Source organism: Zonotrichia albicollis, chromosome W (genome assembly GCF_047830755.1).
Source record: "Zonotrichia albicollis isolate bZonAlb1 chromosome W, bZonAlb1.hap1, whole genome shotgun sequence".
NCBI classification, from domain to species: Eukaryota; Metazoa; Chordata; class Aves; order Passeriformes; family Passerellidae; genus Zonotrichia; species Zonotrichia albicollis.
This window is the reverse complement of record NC_133859.1, coordinates 2,319,994-2,340,202: the sequence shown is the minus strand read 5'-3', so window position 1 is coordinate 2,340,202 and position 20,209 is coordinate 2,319,994.

Genomic DNA, 20,209 nt, shown 5'->3' with positions numbered 1-20,209 from the left:
TTGTAAAGCTCGGTATGTTTATTTACGGCGCCGGACGCATGCGGAGAAAATTCTCCTCAAAAGGCATACGTGCCCCTGAAGATCTCAGGTCTTCTTTTATCCCCCTTCCAAATGCATATGCATACAGTTTCACAATAGGTTCATACATATTCATTCTGCGTGACATTTATCACCAGTTCTTTATCAAAGGAATTCCTAGGTCGGGGGCAAATTGACCTCGTGGTCTTTTCTGTTTTTCTTTCTCTGTCTCCTTGCTGTCTCGGCATGCGAGTTTTTCCTTTAGCTTTGACCTCACAGACTTCACTTCTCCTAGACACTTCACCTAATTCAGAATGGATCTCTACTCTGTCTCATCCCATGGGAGAGTTTTCTGTGAATTCCTCTAGCATGCTTTTAATTTCATGAGCAGCAGTCCTGCCTGACCCGCTGTAACGTGAGTCCCTCCCATGGGCAAAACCGTCTTCCCAAAACTGCATGGCATGGGTCATTTAGTCCATGGGGTGTAGCCTTTTAAGGATGAGCTGCTCTAGTTTGAAAACAAGGATCCCTTTTCTCTATCTCTGGAAGCAAAGGCCCTCTCTCTCTGTTCGGGTCTCTCACTGGATTACAGTTTTTTTAGCATGCACCCACTCTAGCGTAAGCACCTATTCCCACGGGCTGTGAGTGGATCTCTGCATCCCCCCATGAACTTCATGGATTACAGGGAGAGAGTTTGTTTTATTATAGTCTTCACCATGGCTTGCAAAAGAATCTCAGCTCTGATGCTTGGACCACCTCCTCCCACTCTTTCTTTTCATCGACCTTGGTGTCACCATGTTGGTTTTCTCCACATGTCCTCACTTCCTCCTCTTTTCTCCGACTAGGAAGAAAAAACTAGTGCTCGGAAGTACCACTGCCAACAAATTTGGTCAGTTCAATGATTCCTGCAGGGTCTCACAGCGCTGACAAGTTGATTTTGTCTAGGTTCAGCATCAGGGAATTGGTTACCATGTTTCCACTGCTAGCCACATGGTCCCTGCTGTGACTGTGTGGGTGGTGCCAGCCGCCATGCCACCGGTGCCATTCAGTGCTTCTTTTCATGCAGGGTGCCAGGAAGGAGAAGCTGCTGCCACTACCCCTCCCCTTCTGCTCGTGGCACAGCTGGCTAAGGGCAGACAGGCAGGCAAAGTTCACTGCAGGCCATGCCGAGATGGTGGCAGCCACATGGCTGTTTCAGCCAGGTAGCCACACCTGGCATCCAAGATTGATGTCCTTCCTGTGCTGGGGACCCAGAGCTGGAGGCAGCTCTGTCGGTGGGGTCTCACCAAAGCAGAGCAGTGAGGCAGAATCTCCTCCCTAACCCTGCTGCCCATGCTGCTTTGGATGCAGCCCAGGACACAGGGGGTTCCTGGACTGCAAGTGGACATTGCTGGCTCATAGGAATACTTATCACACAATATGCTGAGTTGGATGGGACCCACAAGGATCATCAAGTCCACCTCCTGGCCTTGCACAGTATCATCCCCAAGAGTCACACCATGTGCCCAAGAGTATTGTCCAAATGCTTCTTGAACTCTGTCAGGCTTGGTGCCGTGACCACTTCCCTGGGGAGTCCATTCCAGTACCCAACCACCCTCTGGGGGAAGAACCTTTTTCTAATATCTAACCTAAACCTCCCCTGACACAACTTCAGGCCAGGTCTCCACAGAGAGATCAGTACCTGCCCCTCTGCCCCCCCTCATGAGAAAGTTGTAGACTGCAATGAGGTCTGACCTCAGGTCTCCTCCAGGCTGAACAAGCCAAGTAACCTCAGCTGCTCCTCATACAGCTTCCCTCAAGGCCCTTCACTACCTTTGTTGCCCTCCCTTGGACACTCTCTATTAGCTTTATATCTTATATTGTGGTGCCCAAAACTGCCCCCAGGACTCAAGGTGAGGCCACCCCAGTGCAGAGCAGATTGGGACAATGTGTCAGTTTGAGACAAATTAGGAGGAAATGTCCTGAGATGAATATGTTCTCTAATGGAAGGCCAGTTTAAGCAGTCTCTCCTCCACAGGTTCGAAAGGAATTTCTTGGAGGAAAGTTAAAAAAACCCAACCTGTTTATTTGATAAGCAGGGTGCACACAGGCACGAAAAAGAAAATTAATAATATTAGATAATAAACCTCATTATGAAGAAAACTGGTGGATTTTTTAGAGCCCTTCTCTTGCTCTTCCAAGATCTGGAGCCGGGGTGCGGCATCCCAGGGCCTCCCCTCTGGGCCACATCATGGGGCTCCTGGAGATGTTCTGGTGTTTCAGACCAGAGCAGAGCTGAACAGTTCCAGAAGAAGAAGCCACAGCCCCAGGAAAAAACTTCTTGCCTCCGCTAACAAAAAAGAAACTAGCTAAAAAGCAAAGATGTCCTCTATCTGTGCTAGACAACACAGCTGAGAGAGAACCCAGGGGAGGATGTGTGAAAACCTCGCTGAAAGAATTTCACTGGTCCTACCCCTTTCCCCAGGCCTAGCTTAAAGGTACAGGACCCATGGCTGGGCATAAAGCAGATGATAGGGGACATAGTATCATAAAGTCACCCCAACACAGAAAATCACCTCACTTTAACTGGCTGGCAATGCTGTGCCTCATGCACCCCAAGGCATGGTTGGCCCTCCTGGCTGCCAGGGCACTGCTGACTCATATTCAACTTGCCATTGACCAGCATCTCATTCCCCAGTCTGTCCATACATCCAGGGTTGCCCTGTCCCACGAGCAGAATCTGGCACTTGCCCCTGTTGAACTTTATATGGTTGGTGATTGCCCAGTTCTCTAATTTGTTGAGGTCTCTCTTAATGTCCAACCTCTCATCCATCAGCACCCTGACATCCTTCTCAGTAGGGCTGCTCTCAATCTGTTCATCCCGCAGCCTGGACTGATACTGGGTATTGCCCCAACCCAGGAGCAGCACTTTGCACTTAATGAGATTGCCATGGGTGAACTTTTCAAGCTTGTCCAGGTCCTTCTCAATGGCCCCATCCTTCCCGTGTTTCATCTGCACCTCTGAGCTTGGTGTCATCTACAAATTTTCTGAGGGTGCCCTTGATCCCTTCATCTGTGTCATTAATGAAGATATAAGACTGGTCCCAATACAGACCCCTGAGGGACACCACTGGTCACTGATTTCCATTGGGACTGAGCTGTTGACCACTACCCTCTGGATGTGACCATCCAACCATTGAATATACTTCTCTTCAGTTTTGAGAGAAGGATGTTGTGGGGGGCTGTGTCAACAGCTTTACAGAAGTCCAGATAAATGACATCTGTAGCCTTTCCCTTCTCCACTGATGTAGTCACACCATCAGAGAAGGTCACTGGGTTGGTCAGGTAGGACTTGCCCTTAGTGAAGCTGTGCTGGCTGTCCTGAATCACCTCCCTGTCCTCCATGTGTCTCAGCAGAGCTTCCAGGAGGGTTTGTTCCATGATCTTTCCAGGCAAAAAGGTGAGGCTGACAGGGTGGTAGTTCCCAGGGTCCACCTTTCTAGTCTCTTTAAAGATGGGGACAATGTTTCCCCTTTTCTGGTCACCTGGGACTTCACCTGACTGTCATAACTTTTCAAATATCATGAAGAGTGGCTTGACAACTACATCAGCCCATTCCCTCAGGAGTCTCGGACGCCTCTCACTGGCTCCCATAGACTGATGTACATTCATGTTCCTCAGATGGTCATGAACCCTGTCTTGTCTTACAGTGGGAGGGACTTTTCTCTCCTAATTACCATCCTGCTGTCCAGCCACTCAAAAGGTGTGGGAAGAGAGGTTGCCTTTGAAGATTGAGGCAAAAAAGAGGAGCTATGCTTCAGTATTAAAACAAATACTTCTGTTAGATTCCATTTTACCTTGTGTATATGGGATGAGGGCATGAGTACTATGAAAAATATTTTGATAAATTTTAATGAGAGCTAAATATACAGTTATCACAAACATTTTGTAATATCTACTGTTGGAGATTTTTTCAGAAATGGCTTGGAAGGCAGCTGTGGGGGACAGGTTCTCACAGCCTGTTTCTGTAAACAGTAGAAGTTCTCAGGTTGTTTTTAATTACAAGTAAAAGTGACAAACATGAAGGCCTTGAGAACCTTGCATACCAGAGTTCTCAGGCAGCTTTCTCATAACAAGTAGATATTCTATCTTTGGCTGTTTTGGGAAAGCAAAAATAATTTTGAGAACCCAAATCTTGGTATTGGAAACATAAGGAGGGGTTGGTGTGTTATCTCTGACCTATTGTGAGCTCGGGTTTGCAATATGCATGAACTTAATTAACACGGTTATAAAAAGTGATTGATTGAGTGAATAAACGGAGTCGATGCTGAACAATGAAAATTGGGTCTTCTCCCTCCATCTTCAATAATCTACCTTATAAACAAAGCTAAAATCTCTTACAGTTTTAAGATGGGTTTTTAAAATGTAGGATATGATGACTGTTGTGGTTTAACCCCAGCCAGCAACCAAGCACCACCTGCCTCCCCTGCCCATGAACAGTGGGAAAAAAAAGTAAAACTTATGTTTTGAGACAAGAACAGTCCAACAACTGAAACAAAGTAAATTTAATAGCAAAACCAATAGCAATAAAAAGGAGAGAGAGAGAGCTAAAACCAGCCCAGCATGGATCACTGGGATGCCAGGAGAATCTGTACTTCAGTACCAATCCCCTCCAAAGCAGCTCAGACCTCTTCATAAGCTGCCAGTATATCCTTTTCACTTGGAGTATAGTGGGCCTCAGATCCTTTGTATTCCAGACTCCAAAAACCTAGACATCCACCTCGAGTCACCTCTGGTGCTTTCTGCCAGAGGCTCCAGGTAGGGCCATTCTCCCCAGCTGCAGTATAAAGACCATTTTTTACATCTTGTCCTGTTCAAACTGGTGCAAGGGCTACAGCATGAACTATCTCTTGCTTGATTTGTTCAAAGGCTTGTCACTGCTCAGGGACCCATTTGAAATCATTTTTCTTCAGGTCACTTGACAGAGAGTTTACAATCAGACTGCAATTTGGAATGTGCGTTATCAAAAATCTCACAACACCTAAAAAAGCTTGTGTTTCTGAGATATGTGGGGTTAGACATTAACTTAGAGTAGAAATTCATTTTGGATTTGGATGAAGTGTACTGTTTTAACTTGTTTAGTCTGTAACTTGCTGTGCTGCAAAGGCCTGCAGAGATGGACAAAAGAATGCAAGCCTCTGATAAAGACTTCTACCCCAAAGAAGGTGAAAGGAATGTGAGCTTCCAAGATGAAGGGAGATAAGAGGGGCCCCATCGACCTTGAAACTAGAGCAGACTAAAACTGAGGTTGGACTTAGAAGCACGGCGAAGACTAAAGGATGACTAAGAGAGCTAATTTTAATGTGAAGCGGGGCTGAGAAATGAATATGAATGGACCTATTGCAAAACTCAATGCATATGCAACAAGTTAGGGGACAAAAGAGGGTCTGAATTCTCAGGAAGTATGCATGCCTTTGTGGAGCAATCCCCATGCGCCTGATGCTGAATAAAATACATACCTACTTTACAACTTTTACGAGTTGTGGAGTTTTTCTGTGAGCCAGTTTCTTTATTAGTTGGTGGGGACATGGCTGTTATTTTGATGATCACATGCATTGCAATCTGACAACATCCATTGTGCTATTTTATTTCTGAAAGACGGATCTCCTGTGCAGGTCCCTTGACCTTATTTTGTTTTATGACAAAACCAGTTTTCAGAAGGTTTTGGACTATTTTCTTCTCTTCCTTAAAAACTTCTTCTGCTGTATTTCCATGCAACGATATCATCAATGTATTACAGGAGTTATGGAGCTTTACCCTGTTCCAGTACAGTCTGGACCAGTCCATGGCAGATGATGGGGCTGCATTTCCACCCCTGGGGCAGTTGATTGCAGGTATGCTGGACATAGCTCCAAGTGAAAGCAAACTGTGGCCTGCACTCTGTTGCCAGAGGGATTGAGAAAAATGCATTAGCGATATCAGTTGTGGTACTACTCGGCTGCCTTTGACTCCAGTTTATACTGAAGTTCCAGCATTCCTAGTACAACAGTGTTGGAACCTTGGATGCTGAGAATTTTAAACTTTCTGTGCTGGAAGGCACAGACCCACAAGACAACACTGCATTTGACCTGAGGCTGTGGAGAAGGCTTCCAAAATTGATCAATAGCACTGAGATTATGGGTGTGTAATTGAAGTGTGTAATATCACAGGGTGGAAAACTTAGAGTTTGGGGTTTTAGAATATAGTAATAAATATGAAGCAAGATGGAGGTTTTAGTGTGGAGACAGGTTGATCTATACCTTCTTTTTCCTTCTTCTTCATGGGTTTGGGTGATATTTTGTACTTGGACAGAAAAGTCTGCATTGCGGACTTCGAGTGATCAGTTATTGAGTTAAAAGGGAAAATAATGTAGGTGTCATTTCTTAATTGGATAGTCTTAAAAGACCTTGTAACAAGAGATAGTTAGCCTTTTTGTGCCTTGCTAATGAAAGACTGCATGTGGTGGTTTGACCAGGAAGGAGTGGGAATTCTGGGATGCTGTGGTCAAACCAATGGATGTTCTGAGTTTCATACTGACACCTGGTGTAGCCAGTGGGGTTTGGACACACCTCCGAGAATACACAGGGGTTAAAAGCAGGGATCTGGCCCTGGGAGGCTCTCTTGGGACGTCGCGGCGAAGAGGTCAGATCTCCCCCCCGTCCAGCCGCTGCTGCTGGGCGGGGGAGGGGCAGCCACGTGGTAGGCCCTGGGCCTGGACAGAGATGGGAGGTGAGGAGGCCTTCGAGGATGGAAGGGTGGAAGACCCCAGGGAGTCAGCCCTCGGGCAGCCATTCCTCCCCCCCCCCCCCCCCCAGGAGGGAGAGAGAGAGAGAGCCGGCGACACCGAATGTGATAGCAGCTGGCCCAGGAGGAGAAGGGGGGGGGAAGAGTGCCCGGCCGGAGCGGCAGCGTGTGGGCAGCGTGTGTGGGAGTGCCGCAGCTCCGGGACAGAGACTGAAAGTTTTAACCCCTTTCTTTCACGATTGGGGCCTTGCAAAAAATGCTAATCCTCCTCGAAGCTGAATAAGAAGGGAGATAAGAGATGAGATGAGACAAGGACCTGGCCCGAGGAACGTGGAGATGATTGAATGGGAAGAGATGATTTGGAGTGGCCTTTTGGCTGGACTTTTCTTGTGGCCATGGACTCTGTTCCTGTGACACAGAGACTGCACTTAGGGGGAAGCAGTGGCTCAGAACCAGGAGGGTTCATCGTGAGGACCCCCCGGCCCCAGGGGGTTGGAAAAATATGGGGGGGACAGATGTCCCAAAGCAGAGACTGTGCCTTTTTGGAGTGAGACAAGGCATCCTTGAAAGACAACCCTAAAAGCAGCTCTGATCCATGCGCGGTGGTGAGAGCACTGGGCATGGAAGGAAGATGTCACAAGCGGCAAAAGGACTTTTTTTTCCGGGCGGTGCCGAAGTGACAGGGAAGCACACGAGGTTTCAGTGTGTTTCCAGGGGAAGCCTATGGAACAAGAAGGACTCCTTTCCTCTTCATGAACTGCAGTTTGAGTATACTAAAGTGTGGTGCCAGGCTGGGCAGTTAGTGATTTGGGAGAATGTATCGGATTGGGAAAGTCAGGTAGTGGGGAGGAGGAAAGTGGTTTTTTGTAAGGTTTTCAATTTTTTTTTCTTTTCCTTATAGTTTTTCCCTATTTCCCTGTAGTTTAGGTAATAAAGTGTTCTTTATGTTTAAGCTAAAGCCTGTTTTGCTTATTCCTGGTCACATCTCACAGCAGACACCAGGGTGAGAGCATTTTCATGGGGGGCACTGGCTCTGTGCCAGGCTCAAACCATGACACTGCAGAACTGACTGCTGCGAGGCTGTAACATTGATAAGAAACAATAAACACCTGAGTCTGAATGCGAAATATTGTCTCAAGTGCCTTCAGTCCTGACCCCGATAGAGGTAGAAAAAGGAAGCAGGGAACCCACAAGCAGTGCTTAGTGGTGTGACTTCATTCAGGCCATTATAATCTAGTGTTAGTCTCCGTTCAACTTTCTCAAGGGCCTTATGAAGCTTTAAAGTAAGTGGGTCCTGTTGATCACTCCTTTGCTCTCCAGCTGATGAATCATCCCATGGATCTCAGGGAGTCTGGGTTGGTGTGATATTGCTGTGATCAGTACCTGTTGTTCTTTGACCTTAAGCAGCCTCACAACAGAAGGGTCCTCTGAGACACTGTCTTGGTTTCAAAAGACAGGTGTTTGCTAAGGAAGGTGGGAGCCTCCCCAGAAACTGAAAGTGTAAACTTCTCCTCCCCTTTTTGAATTGCTATAAATTTTAAATTAAGGGTCTCTCAGGCAAAAAATATGGGATCAGGGAATAACAGTTCTTTAATAGGGAAGAAAATAAAAAGATAAAATAAACAATGCAGTAAACTAAAACAACACTGACAGAGTCAGAACATAATCTGACACCCTGTTGGTCAGGGTGTTGGTAGCAGTCCAATTGGAGATGTGGCTGCAGTCCTCCTGGAGTGTCAGGTGTCGTTCTGTTGGAGCACGGATCCTGTAGAAAAGGTGTAGTCTTCCTCTGATGATCCAGGGGAAGAGAGCAGCTGTTCCTCTGGGAAATCCAGTGGAGAAAAAGCCATCCTGGTGTTCCAGAATCTCCACATTATATCGGGGTAGAATGCTTGGCTCTCCCCTCTGGGTGGAGCATCTCACAATAGGATGCTAAGTTCTTATCAGTCATGCAGTGGCATTCAATAGCCTATTATCAGTAGATGTCTCCCTGGTTGTGGAAGACATAAGGAAAACTGCCCTGCTTAACAGAGGACAACTGCCATACAGATGGTAAATAGAATACAATTTGCTTGGCAATCCAGGACATTACCCACCCCTTATTCTATTTTCATCTGCATCACAATGAAACCTTACACACAGTTCTTACTTAAGACTAGGTTTGCCTGTGGTACACAATGGCTTTCTCCATCTTTCTGCATTATCCACCAAGTGTAACCGGGTCCTTCAGCAAAAACAATTCCACAGATGGATTTGTCTTTGCCTGAGGTGGGATTGATCCAAACAGTCTTTGCTAAAATACCTTTCATGCGTTCAACAGGGACTTCATCTACTGTGTGCAGGGGCTCAGATTGGGCAGGACCAGCTCAACTGATGGACCCTAGGGTGCTGACCATCCAGGTGGCTTTTGCTAAAGTAATTTCCCGATTTCTAAAAGTCTCCCCCACGCCAAGTGCCTTCAGGGTAGTCTTAAGTAGTCCGTTGCACCATTTAACTTTCCTGGCAGCTGGTGCATGATAGGGGATATGATATGTTATGAACAAAAATTCGGTTAATATATTTTTTTGTGAGAAAGAGTTACAGGGAAGCAGCCAGATCTGTCTCTGCCAGGGTTCTTAGTGCTTTGTTATTGTAATACCGGGTCGTTGAGGCTTATCTCCTCTTTTGTATTAGTAAAAGGCCTGGCTGGGTGGGGTGGATGACCCTTCCCCGAGGCAGTGCGCTCTTCCAACATAGGGAAGACACCTGAGAGGGTGGGGGGGGTTATGCAAAGTGACTCCAAGACCAGAATGCTTTGAGACCTCGACTCCAAAATGCAACGAGAAAACCCCAGAAACAACGAGCCAAATAAGAATTGAGAGACTAAAGTGGTGTCTGGACATGAGGAGCCAAGTGCTGAGCCTGCAGAGATGCGGAGCCCTTCTCGCCCTGAGCAGAGTCGTCCCAACGCCAGGACCAACCAGCTAAGAAGCTCAAAGGACAAGATCTGACTGGGACATCACGCCCTAAAGGCTCCCACGAGGACTGGATCCCCCGGCTCTGCCCCTAGTGGACAGAGCTGCGCATATCCTCCTCCTCTGAGTCACCCTGGGAGACGCGACGGGGACTGCAGCCCTGCCGAGCCGCCCAATCCTGAGCTGATCACTTTTAATGAAGGCATTAAAAAGGAGAAGAAGTCTCCTGGCCCTGTTTATTTCAGCGGATATCCCTGGAGTCAGGAAGCTTCTTTGCTTCTGTGTCAGCATTCAGATTCTGCACGGGGCCCTGGCTAAAGTTGATTGTTTCACTACATGGGTGACCAGGTAAAGAGGGCTCATGACCTGACTGTACTCAGGAATGTGCATTCTCCAAAAACCTATGGCACCTAGGAAAGCTTGTGTTTCCTTCTTGCTAGTTGGTGGAGACATTGCAGTGTGTTGTAGTGTGTTGTAATGTCCTGTTTTAGACTTCCGGGTCCCGGGTCCCTTCCCAGGTGTGCCAAAACCCTCTCTTCCCCGTTCCCCTCACCCCCTTGCTGAGTGAGTCCTGTCAATCAGGCTTAACATTCCAGCAAAGGCGTCGTGTGGTTGGTCAGGTTCAAAGGATGCCCCTCAGGCCTGGGGGTCATTGGTCTGTCTAGCTGTCATTCTCCCCTGAGACCCTGCCCCCCCCACCTGGTTGGTGGCTCACCTGTCCCCTCCCCTCCCCACCCCCTGAGCTTAAAAGGTGAGTCCAGCCATGTGCTCGAGTTTCTGTTGGAGGTCTCCCGAAGATTCAGACCTCTGTAACCATGGAATAAACCACTGCATATAACCCTCCGGCAGAATCCTCTCCTTTTTACTCTTCACCTTCGCCTGAAGTCTTCTTCCTGAGGTAACGGAGTTCCTAACAAGCCTGGACTTGTTCAGTGCCCGGCTGCAATTACCAGCAAGCTAAAGGTGTCTCTGGGGTAAAGCACCACATAAGCTGCCTTTGGCTCAGCAGTGAGGGTCACACTGGCCCAGGCACAATCTAACTGATAATATTGGGATTCATATTCCAATATTTGGCGTCCCTGGGTGGGCAAAGCAACTCTGCAGCCCAGACGGACTTTTGCTACCTCGAGAGAGCTTGTGGCAGCCGTGCACCCAGCTGAAAGGAGCCTTAGTTACTAGGCTCCCAGCCAGAGACTTAGGGAATATTCCCAGAAAAAGTTTCGTGGACTGTTCGGCACCTCTGAAAAGCCCAGCTCCCCTGTGGTGAGCAGACTTTCCAGAGGGAGAGGAGGATAACTTCTCTTGCACCCAGAGAGAGGTCCTTTTCCAGTGAGGAGACCTGCCTGCCTGGACTCAGCCTGCTTCAGCCTCCATTTTGGGTGAGTATCTCTGCTCTCGGTGGAGCAGGAGCTCAAAAACAGACTCTGCCGTGAGTTCTGTTCCTTTTTGCCTTTGCATTTTTGGCTGCGCAGCCCTACAGATGGGAATTCATTGCGTTCTAGGCTTTTAGCTTTCTGCAGCGTGTTGTTCTCTTTTAAAATTCGCGCCGGTGGTGTGGGAGTGCTCCCTGCCCTCTCCCCGGCTCAGCAGCGCAGCGTGATCGGCTTGCCACGCGGTGCAGGGGAGGGGGTGTTCTCTGCACACGCGGCGCGGGGGAGCCCGGGTTCGGCTTGCCACGCGGCGCGGGGGGAATCTCTCTCGGTGCGGGTGAGGGGGGTGATCTTTGACCACGCGGCGTGGGGGCCCCGGTTTCATCTCGCCACGTTGTGTGGGAGAGGCTGCTCTCTCTCTCTCTCAGCTCTGCGGGGGGGGCTGCATTCCAATGCAGGGGAGGCTTTGTGTATGCCTCGGCTCGGCGGGGGGCGCCCCGCCGCTGCTGCCCGGGAATTTTAAAAGCAGTTTATACAGCTGCACTGAGAAGCTTTTGTCTGTTTGTTATCGCCTTCCTAATCTGTGGTCTTTTTAGTAAACGGTAGCTGATTTTGGCTTTGTTTTTGGTGAGGCGGGATTTAAGTACTTTGCTTTTTACATCTAACATGGGTTCGAAACTCAGCATTGTACAAAAAGGAGTGTATTATAATATTGTTAGCATTTTAGTCAGTGGTAATGTGAAGTTCTCAAAAGGAAAATTGAAACACTTTATAAGATGGCTTTTTCTGCACTTCCCACATATCTCCCCTGAAGTAATCCGCAATATTCAATTCTGGGATAAAGTTGGAAATGATAACTTTAGGGCAATCTGGCAATGCACCCTCAGCTAAATTTCTCTTTTGGAGTTTACAAATCCGAACAGCTTTGCTCAAACAAAGGGAAATGGAGAAAAAGCCAAATGTAAAGCCATGTACCTCTGCTCTCCCTGTTTCTCCCTCTCCTAGCTCTAAAACCCCTAAACCTCTTTCCCCAAAACTTGATATTTTAAAGAGAGCACACTCATTGGCAAGTTGGCTCCCAGAGTTTGCAAAAATACCTGAGCTGTCCTGTTCACAAGGCCCCGGCCAGGCTGCGTGGAAACTTTCCAAACCCCCTGTATCCCCTTCTCTAAAATCCAGAGAATGTGTCAGCTTTCCAGAGAGCAGTGATGCCCAAAGTGGCCCCCAGTCCCTTAGGGGTCCACAAGATGGTGGATGCCACGTGGCATCTTCCCAAACCTTGTCTTTTTCTTCCCAAAATCCTCTTAAGCATTCCAAAATTCCAACCCCATCCCCCTCTCCTCCTGTTCCTCGTGACACCTTCCCCCCTCCCCCCCCCTTTCCTGCAGTACCCTCGGCTCCGCCTCTCTACTCCTCCCAGGGGGTGTCTGCTGACGTGATGTCACCAGGCGTCCCCGCCCCCTGCCGGCCCCTTGACCCCACCCCCTGTTCCCATGGTTTCCCCGCCCCTTGCCGGCTCCCTGTCCCTGCCCCCTCCCCGGGTTCCCACGGTGGGGACACACCCACTGCCTGTCCCCAAACCTGTAGCTGTGATCCCAATGCTTCTGATTCCAGGGATACAGAGCAGGGGACGGCAGACCCAATGCATAGTTCCATGTTGTCACTAGCTCCTGTTACGTTTCAACCTGCAGCTCAAGCCGGGGCAGCTCCAACTGCTAATTGGAGTTCTTTTGGATGACAATTGATTAAAGAGATCTGTAAATCTCATAAAGAATATGGTCCACACAGTCCATATTTCCGTGGCCTTTTAAATTCTGAACTGAGTTGGACTGTAGTAATCCCACATGATTTAAAACAGCTTTTTTCCTGCCTCATGACCTCCACGGAATTCAAATTATGGGAATCAGCATTGAAACAACTGCTAAAAGATGCTCTCCCAGGCTTGCTTGCTGATCCAAACACAGCGAAAGACAACAGTGGTAACCCTATCACCATTGAGCACCTCTGTGGTGAGGGTCAATGGTCTTCACCCCCTACCCAAGCTACTGCAATTCCTGCAGAAACACTCGAGAAAGTAAGAGAAGCAGCTGAAAAGGCATTCTTTTCCCTCCAACCTGAGGGCCCTTTGGAGCCCTATAGTAAAATTAAACAGCTACTATCAGAGCCTTTTTTGAAATTTGTAGAAAGGTTAACTAGAGCCATTGAAATACAAGTTAAAAACTGAATGCTAGGGAAGAAATTTTAGCGGAAATAGCGTTTACAAATGCAAATGAACAGTGTTGAGCGGCAATCCTGAGCCTTCCTATAGAACCTCCCCCTACGCTAAAAGATATGCTTTTAGTCTGTAACAGGAAAGTGCCTCTGATGACTGTGGCTGAAGACACCAGACCAAGGCTGCTGCCAAGACCACCTCAGCGTGTCGCCGTTGCCAGCCCTGCGCCTTTTCCCTCAGTACAGCAGTACCCTGGGCAGCAGCGGAGACCGGCAATGGTTGAGCCCACAAAACCATGCCTGCTTTGTAATAACCTAGGACACTGGAGTAACCAGTGCCCCCTGAAAAGGGAATTTGATGAATTTAGAAATGGCAGGGGAGGAGAAATACAAACCCTCCCTGTCCGATTTTCGGCTGTTTGGGTGGCCTGGAAAGGCCCAGGGTGGCCTTGGGGCAGCCCGCGTTTCAAAGGACGAGAAGAGGCTTTAGTTCTTTTCTCGGTCTCGGTGTTTTTTAATTGTTTATCTAAAAGATTTTCTCTCGGCCCGACAGAGGTCTGCTCAGCAGCCAGCCATGAGCACAATCCCCTCCCCTCCGGGCGGTCACCTATCTTTATACACAAAGTTACATATACAATATTTATCATTTTTCCCCAATACCTTTCACCCTTATTGACCAGTGCACTTTTAATAATGACCAATCCCAAAGTGCCACCATCACCACAGAAGATGGAGGAGAAGAAGAAGAAGAAGAAGGACAGGACACGCCCCAATTCCTCCATCTTACTTCTCTAAACCCCCCTGTACAGAAATCCTAAACCCTGTGTTTCACTCTCTAATTAACTAATCCCTTCACCATTCACTCCGGTGAAATCCTCCTATCCTCATACAAGTGTCGTCTCCTGTGTAGGATCAAAGTCCAGCCACCAGACACTTCTGGCAACATTCCAGGACTCCCGAGCCCCCCAAGGGTGGTCTCGGTGACTCGGCACCTCAGTCCTGAGGTGCTGAGATCCCACATCTCCCCCTTCTGTTTGCACCAAGAAAACCTCTTTTACAATCCGATTCATGGCACGTTTTAAACATGCAAATATGCATGGGACGACAAGGATGAGGACTAGGAGAACTATTAAAACATAGAACCCTACCCTTAAAATTCCTCTCCAAATGGGAGAGATGTCAAAGAAATCTACCAGCTGATCGATCCATGATCCTGTGATCTCGCCAAGCTTATTTATGCTGTCTTTTATATTTTTAATACTTTCATGAATCGACTTTGAATGATCTCAGAGATTCATGCAGCACATCCCTTCAAACTCTTCACACCCATATCCATGAGCGAGCAATAGATAATCGATCGCCGCTCTGTTTTGAAGAGTCGCCTGTCTTACACCACTAACGTCTTTTAACATGTCATCCAATGCGACAGACACAGACCGTGCATGTTTGCTCAACCAGCAACCCATGCGGTCAATCTGAGTCAAAGCCACCCCTGATGCTGTTTGAGGTGAGAAAATTGCTGTAGCAATACTCGTTTTCTTGTCCCAAGAAAATACTTTGTCATTGCAATCTGCCGCATATTGTTCTATTGATCTTTTTTCTCTGTGCCTTTTCTCTCTTAGCATGTTCAAATCAGGCGATAGCATTGAAATTTCCCCAATGCTGCATGGACCTCCCGTGGCATTAGCAGGAATGCCGTGCCAAATTCTGTCCCCGCAAATTAAGAACAAACCCCGTGGCAATTGCACTGGGACTTGGATCGATCCTTTGGTAGTTTTCTCTGTATATTTACACCAAGCTGATGCATTCTTATAAAACTCATGAATGGGAGTTAAATCGATAGTTTTTGCCTTTGTGGCCTTCGGAGCTTCAAACTGCATGCAGAATTCCATTGTCATGGACCCAAAAATCTCCAATTCCTAGGTTCTATAGAAGCCACAGGAAGTAGATGTGTCCAAGCACACCACTCTTTCACAGGATCTTTAATGACCTGCGAAATGTTAACTGCGGAGTGCCCTGGAACTGGCCATTCGTCCACTGGCAATCCAACCATGCATGCTGAAAATGGTCTCCCTGGCCTCGAATGTGTCAGGCAAATACTATCTAGATTCACTGCCTGAGCTAAAGTCTCCCATACATTTTGCCTTGGCTGATTAACAGGTAAATCTCCTCCATTGCTTACTGCAATGAATGAAAGGATGATGCACATAAGCATCATGAAACTCATTATTTTGCTCTTATATAAAAATCCCCAAAGTCCTTAGTTTCTTTTTATTTCTCTTCGGAATCATTCTTTCCGGTCTGAGTCTCGACTTCTGTCTGAGTACTCGTCTCTTTGTTTCTTGGATCAGCGTTCTCGCGTTCTCGCGTTTGGAATGGCTTCACGTGCCGCGCCGACACCCACTTTAGACCCCGATCTGTGGAGATACAAGCGAAACCCTTGCCCCAAGTGATTAGTTTGAAAGGACCCTCTATTTGTCCTGTCTCTGGGTTTCTGATCAAAACTAAAGGATTTTCCCTTAGCTTTGCCTGTGTGCTGTTTAGAAAATGTCTCACGATTGGTGGATTAGGTTCTGAGGATGAACTATTTAGGAAATTCAACACATACAGTGCCTTATTTAATTTCATGTGAGGTGTTGCCTCTGGCTCACCCCTTCTCTGTCTGTCCAGAAGGGATTTCAGGTTGTGATGTGTTCTTTCAATGATCGCCTGACCTGTGGGTGAATGTGGAATACCAAACGTGTGTCTGACACCCCCTCTTTTCAGGAATTTGTCAAGCACCCTGCCTGTATACGTTGGACCATTATCTGTTTTTATCTCCTGAGGCACACCTAATGCTGCAAATGCCTGCAGAAAATGTCGGCAAGCATGATCTGCTGTTTCCCCTGCATGTGCTGAAGCAAAGACTGCACCTGAGAATGTATCCACAGAAACATGAACATTTTTGAGCCTCCCAAAAGATGGATATTTCGTGACATCAGCTTGCCACAACTGAAGACTTTGCAGCCCCCGCGGATTGATGGCTCCGGTAGAAGAAGGTGGCTGCACAAACTGACAGTCTGGACAAGCACTAATGATCTCCCTCGCCTGACTCTTTGTGAGATGAAAGGACTCCATCAGCGCTTGCGCATTCTGATGAAAGAACGCATGACTTAACCTTGCCTGCTCAAAAATGTCCGGCAGTGTTTGCGAAATGGGCATTGTCAACCTGTCCGCTCGAGCATTTCCTTCCGCTAAAAATCCCGGAAGTGTCGTGTGCGCTCTAATGTGTGTGATAAAATACTCTCTTTCCCTGCTCTCTAGCAGTGTTTTCAAGCTTGTCATATAGGAGTATAAAACCCCATTAATGACTTCTTTCAAGAGCGAACCTTCCAATCTCTTGACCACACCCGCAACATATGCGGAATCTGTCACCAGATTGAGAGGTTGTTTGAACAACTGAAATGCTCGGACAACAGCTGCCAACTCCACAATTTGTGGAGAGCCCTGAACCATCCTCACGTCAGTTTCCCAATCCCCTGTCGTTGAGTCTCTCCACGTGATCACTGACTTGTGTGTCTTCCCTGAGCCATCTGTGAACCCTGTGATCCCGTCCAAAGGTTCTTCACTTATTCTTGGATTTGCTTTATAGCATATTTGCGACGATGCAGAAAAAGAACAATCCCCCAAGAGGACAGTGCTACAGATGTGGGGAGTTTGGGCGCATGAAAAGGAATTGTCCACAAACGCATACGCCAGCGCCAGCACAGAAGGCGGAAAGGCCAGTTTGCGCACGGTGCGGGAGAGGAAGACACTCTGTGAAAGAATGTTATTCCCAGACAGACGCGGACGGAAATCTGTTACCGCATCCGGGAAACGCAAAGCGCAGCGCGGGCCGGCGCGCTCAGGCACAAGTACTGGCGGTGTCACAAGAGCAGACGGGGCAATCATCAGTGAGCGACAAGCAGACGCCCTCAGCAAAACCCTCAGCCGATTCCACAGTGGCCCAGACCTCCTCCCACCAGGGGCACAGTGTGCATTGGCAGCTGAGATCCCACACCTCCCTGGGGGTCAACAACAACAAAGAAAACTGAAAAGGGAGCGCTCGCCTGCCAGGCGTGCAGACAAAAAGAGCAGGCCAAGGGAATAAGGGTAGCAAAACAAATCAAGCGCGCAATAATATTAATATTTGTGTAAGTGAAGCAGGCGCTTCAAAGACCATGTCTGCTGGTCCACTGTTAAAAGTGAAACAAAATAACCTTTGTTATGATTTAGGTGATCCTATGTTAACCACGTCTTCTGTCAATGAGCCTTACAGGTTGCAGCTGACAGAGTCACTCCACCTGAAGGACACTAACTGGCATTTTGTCTCTGTCAATCCTGAACAGAAGGGTACTTGGAACCAAATTCTTTGTAAGTACATCGTCATTGGGGACACCAAACACACACCACAAGAGATCGAGATTGCTCCAGGAATGACAACATCAGATCCTGAGCAATTCGTTCTCGGCCTGCACTGTTTCCACCCACCCCTGTTTCTTCCCAAGGGACAAATTGTTGCACAAGCTATCCCTGTATCATCCATACATGAAAGTACTGAAAAACAAGGGCCCACAGTTGCCTGGGTCCAAGTTATTGGGACAGATAAACCCAAATTGTGGTGCAATGTCAGTGGGGGTGGGGAGTCAAAACGCATTGAGATGCTTGTAGACACAGGTGCAGACTGCACGGTGATTCCAGTACAAGACTGGCCAGCACATTGGCCTTTGCAAAATGTTGCTGGTCACCTTTGAGGTGTAGGAGGTCTGCAATTGGCAAGACAATCTAAAAGCATTGTTCAAATTGAGGGACCAAACAGACAATTGGCAAATATCCGTCCGTTTGTGTTAGATTATTCAGAACCTTTGTTAGGGAGAGATTTAATGGCCCAGTGGGGTATCACAATTGATATTCCAGACTCGCCACAGCATCTTTGTGCAGCAGTCATTGAACAACAGCGCCCCATTCAAAAACTGAAGTGGAAAACAGACAAACCAGTTGACGTGAAACAGTGGCCGCTCAGTAAACAAAAAATAAAGGTGCTTGAGGAACTAGTAGAAGAGCAACTAAAAAAGGGCCACATTGTGGAGACCATGTCCCCATGGAACTCTCCAGTGTTTGTCATCCAAAAAGCTGACAAAAAGAGATGGCGACTTCTTCACGACCTCCGACAAATTAATAATGTAATTGAAGATATGGGTTCTCCCCAACCTGGTATGCCATCCCCAACAATGCTTCCCCAAGATTGGAAATTAGCTGTTATTGATATTAAGGATTGTTTTTTCCAAATCCCCTTGCACCCTGACGATGCACCGCGTTTTGCATTCTCCGTCCCTTCCACCAACATGGAAGCCCCTATGAAAAGGTACCATTGGACCGTTCTTCCTCAGGGATTAAAGGTATCTCCAGCTATCTGCCAGTGGTATGTCTCTTCCCTGCTTTCCCCAGTGCGTGCAGCCGCAGAGAAGGCCATCATCTATCATTATATGGATGATATCCTTGGGTGTGCCCCCAATGATGATTTACTCACACATGCGCTTGACCTAACGATCGATGCATTGATTGTTGCAGGGTTCCAGCTCCAGGAAAAGAAAATTCAAAAGATGCCACCTTGGAAGTATTTGGGCTTAGAAATTGGAAATAGGACCATTGTTCCTCAAAAACTAGAAATCAGTCCAAGGATCAAGACCCTTGTGGATGTCCACGAGTTGTGTGGGTCTTTGAATTGGGTAAGACCATGGCTTGGTCTAACTAACGAAGACCTTGCCCCTCTCTTCAATTTATTGAAAGGGGGAGAGGACCCAGGTGCTCCTAGGTCTATTACCCCAGAGGCACGGAAAGCTCTAGAAAAGGTTCAGATTGCAATGTCCACAAGACAGGCCAACCTATGCCGGCCTGACCTGCCATTCAAATTTATCATTCTAGGTAAGTTGCCACACCTCCATGGAATTATTTTCCAGTGGGAGGAAAAACAAACACCTAAGGCAAAGAACACACCAAAAAAGGACCGGGACCAGAGGGACTCTCTCTTGATCATAGAATGGGTTTTCCTCAGTCACAAAAGGTCCAAGAGACTGACAAAGCCTCAGGAGCTGGTAGCAGAACTGATCCGGAAAGCAAGGACCCGGATCAGGGAGTTAGCAGGATGGGATTTTAAGTGCATTCACATTCCAGTTGAGTTAAAATCACGTCAAAACACTATGAAAATACTGGAACAATTGTTTCAAGAAAATGAAGTGTTGCAGTTTGCTCTGGATTCCTACTCAGGACAAATTTTGGTAGCGCGGCCCGCTCACAAATTGTTCGAACAAGATGTTCAATTTACTTTAAAATTGAGAAGTGCTCTAAGTAGGACACCTCTAAAAAGGGCTCTGACTGTCTTTACAGATGCGTCCGGGAGGTCCCACAAGTCTGTTATAACTTGGAAGGATCCTCAAACCCAGCAGTGGGAGATGGACATTGCTGAGGTGGAAGGTTCACCTCAGGTTGCTGAATTGGCTGCAGTTGTTAGGGCTTTTGAAAGGTTCTCAGAACCATTTAATCTGATTACAGACTCTGCATACGTGGCAGGAGTAGTATCCAGGGCAGATCAAGCAATACTGCAAGAAGTGTCTAACATCGCACTTTTTGAATTGCTCTCAAAACTGGTAAAGTTAGTCACTCACCGAGAGCAACCCTTTTATGTGATGCATGTCAGGTCATACACTGACTTGCCAGGGTTTATCGCTGAAGGCAACAGAAGGGCAGATGCTCTTGCTGCACCTGCAGTGATGGCCACTCTCCCAAATGTTTTTGAACAGGCAAAAATCAGCCACCAGCTTTTCCACCAAAATGCACCTGGCCTGGTTCGTCAGTTTAACATCACTCAAGAACAGG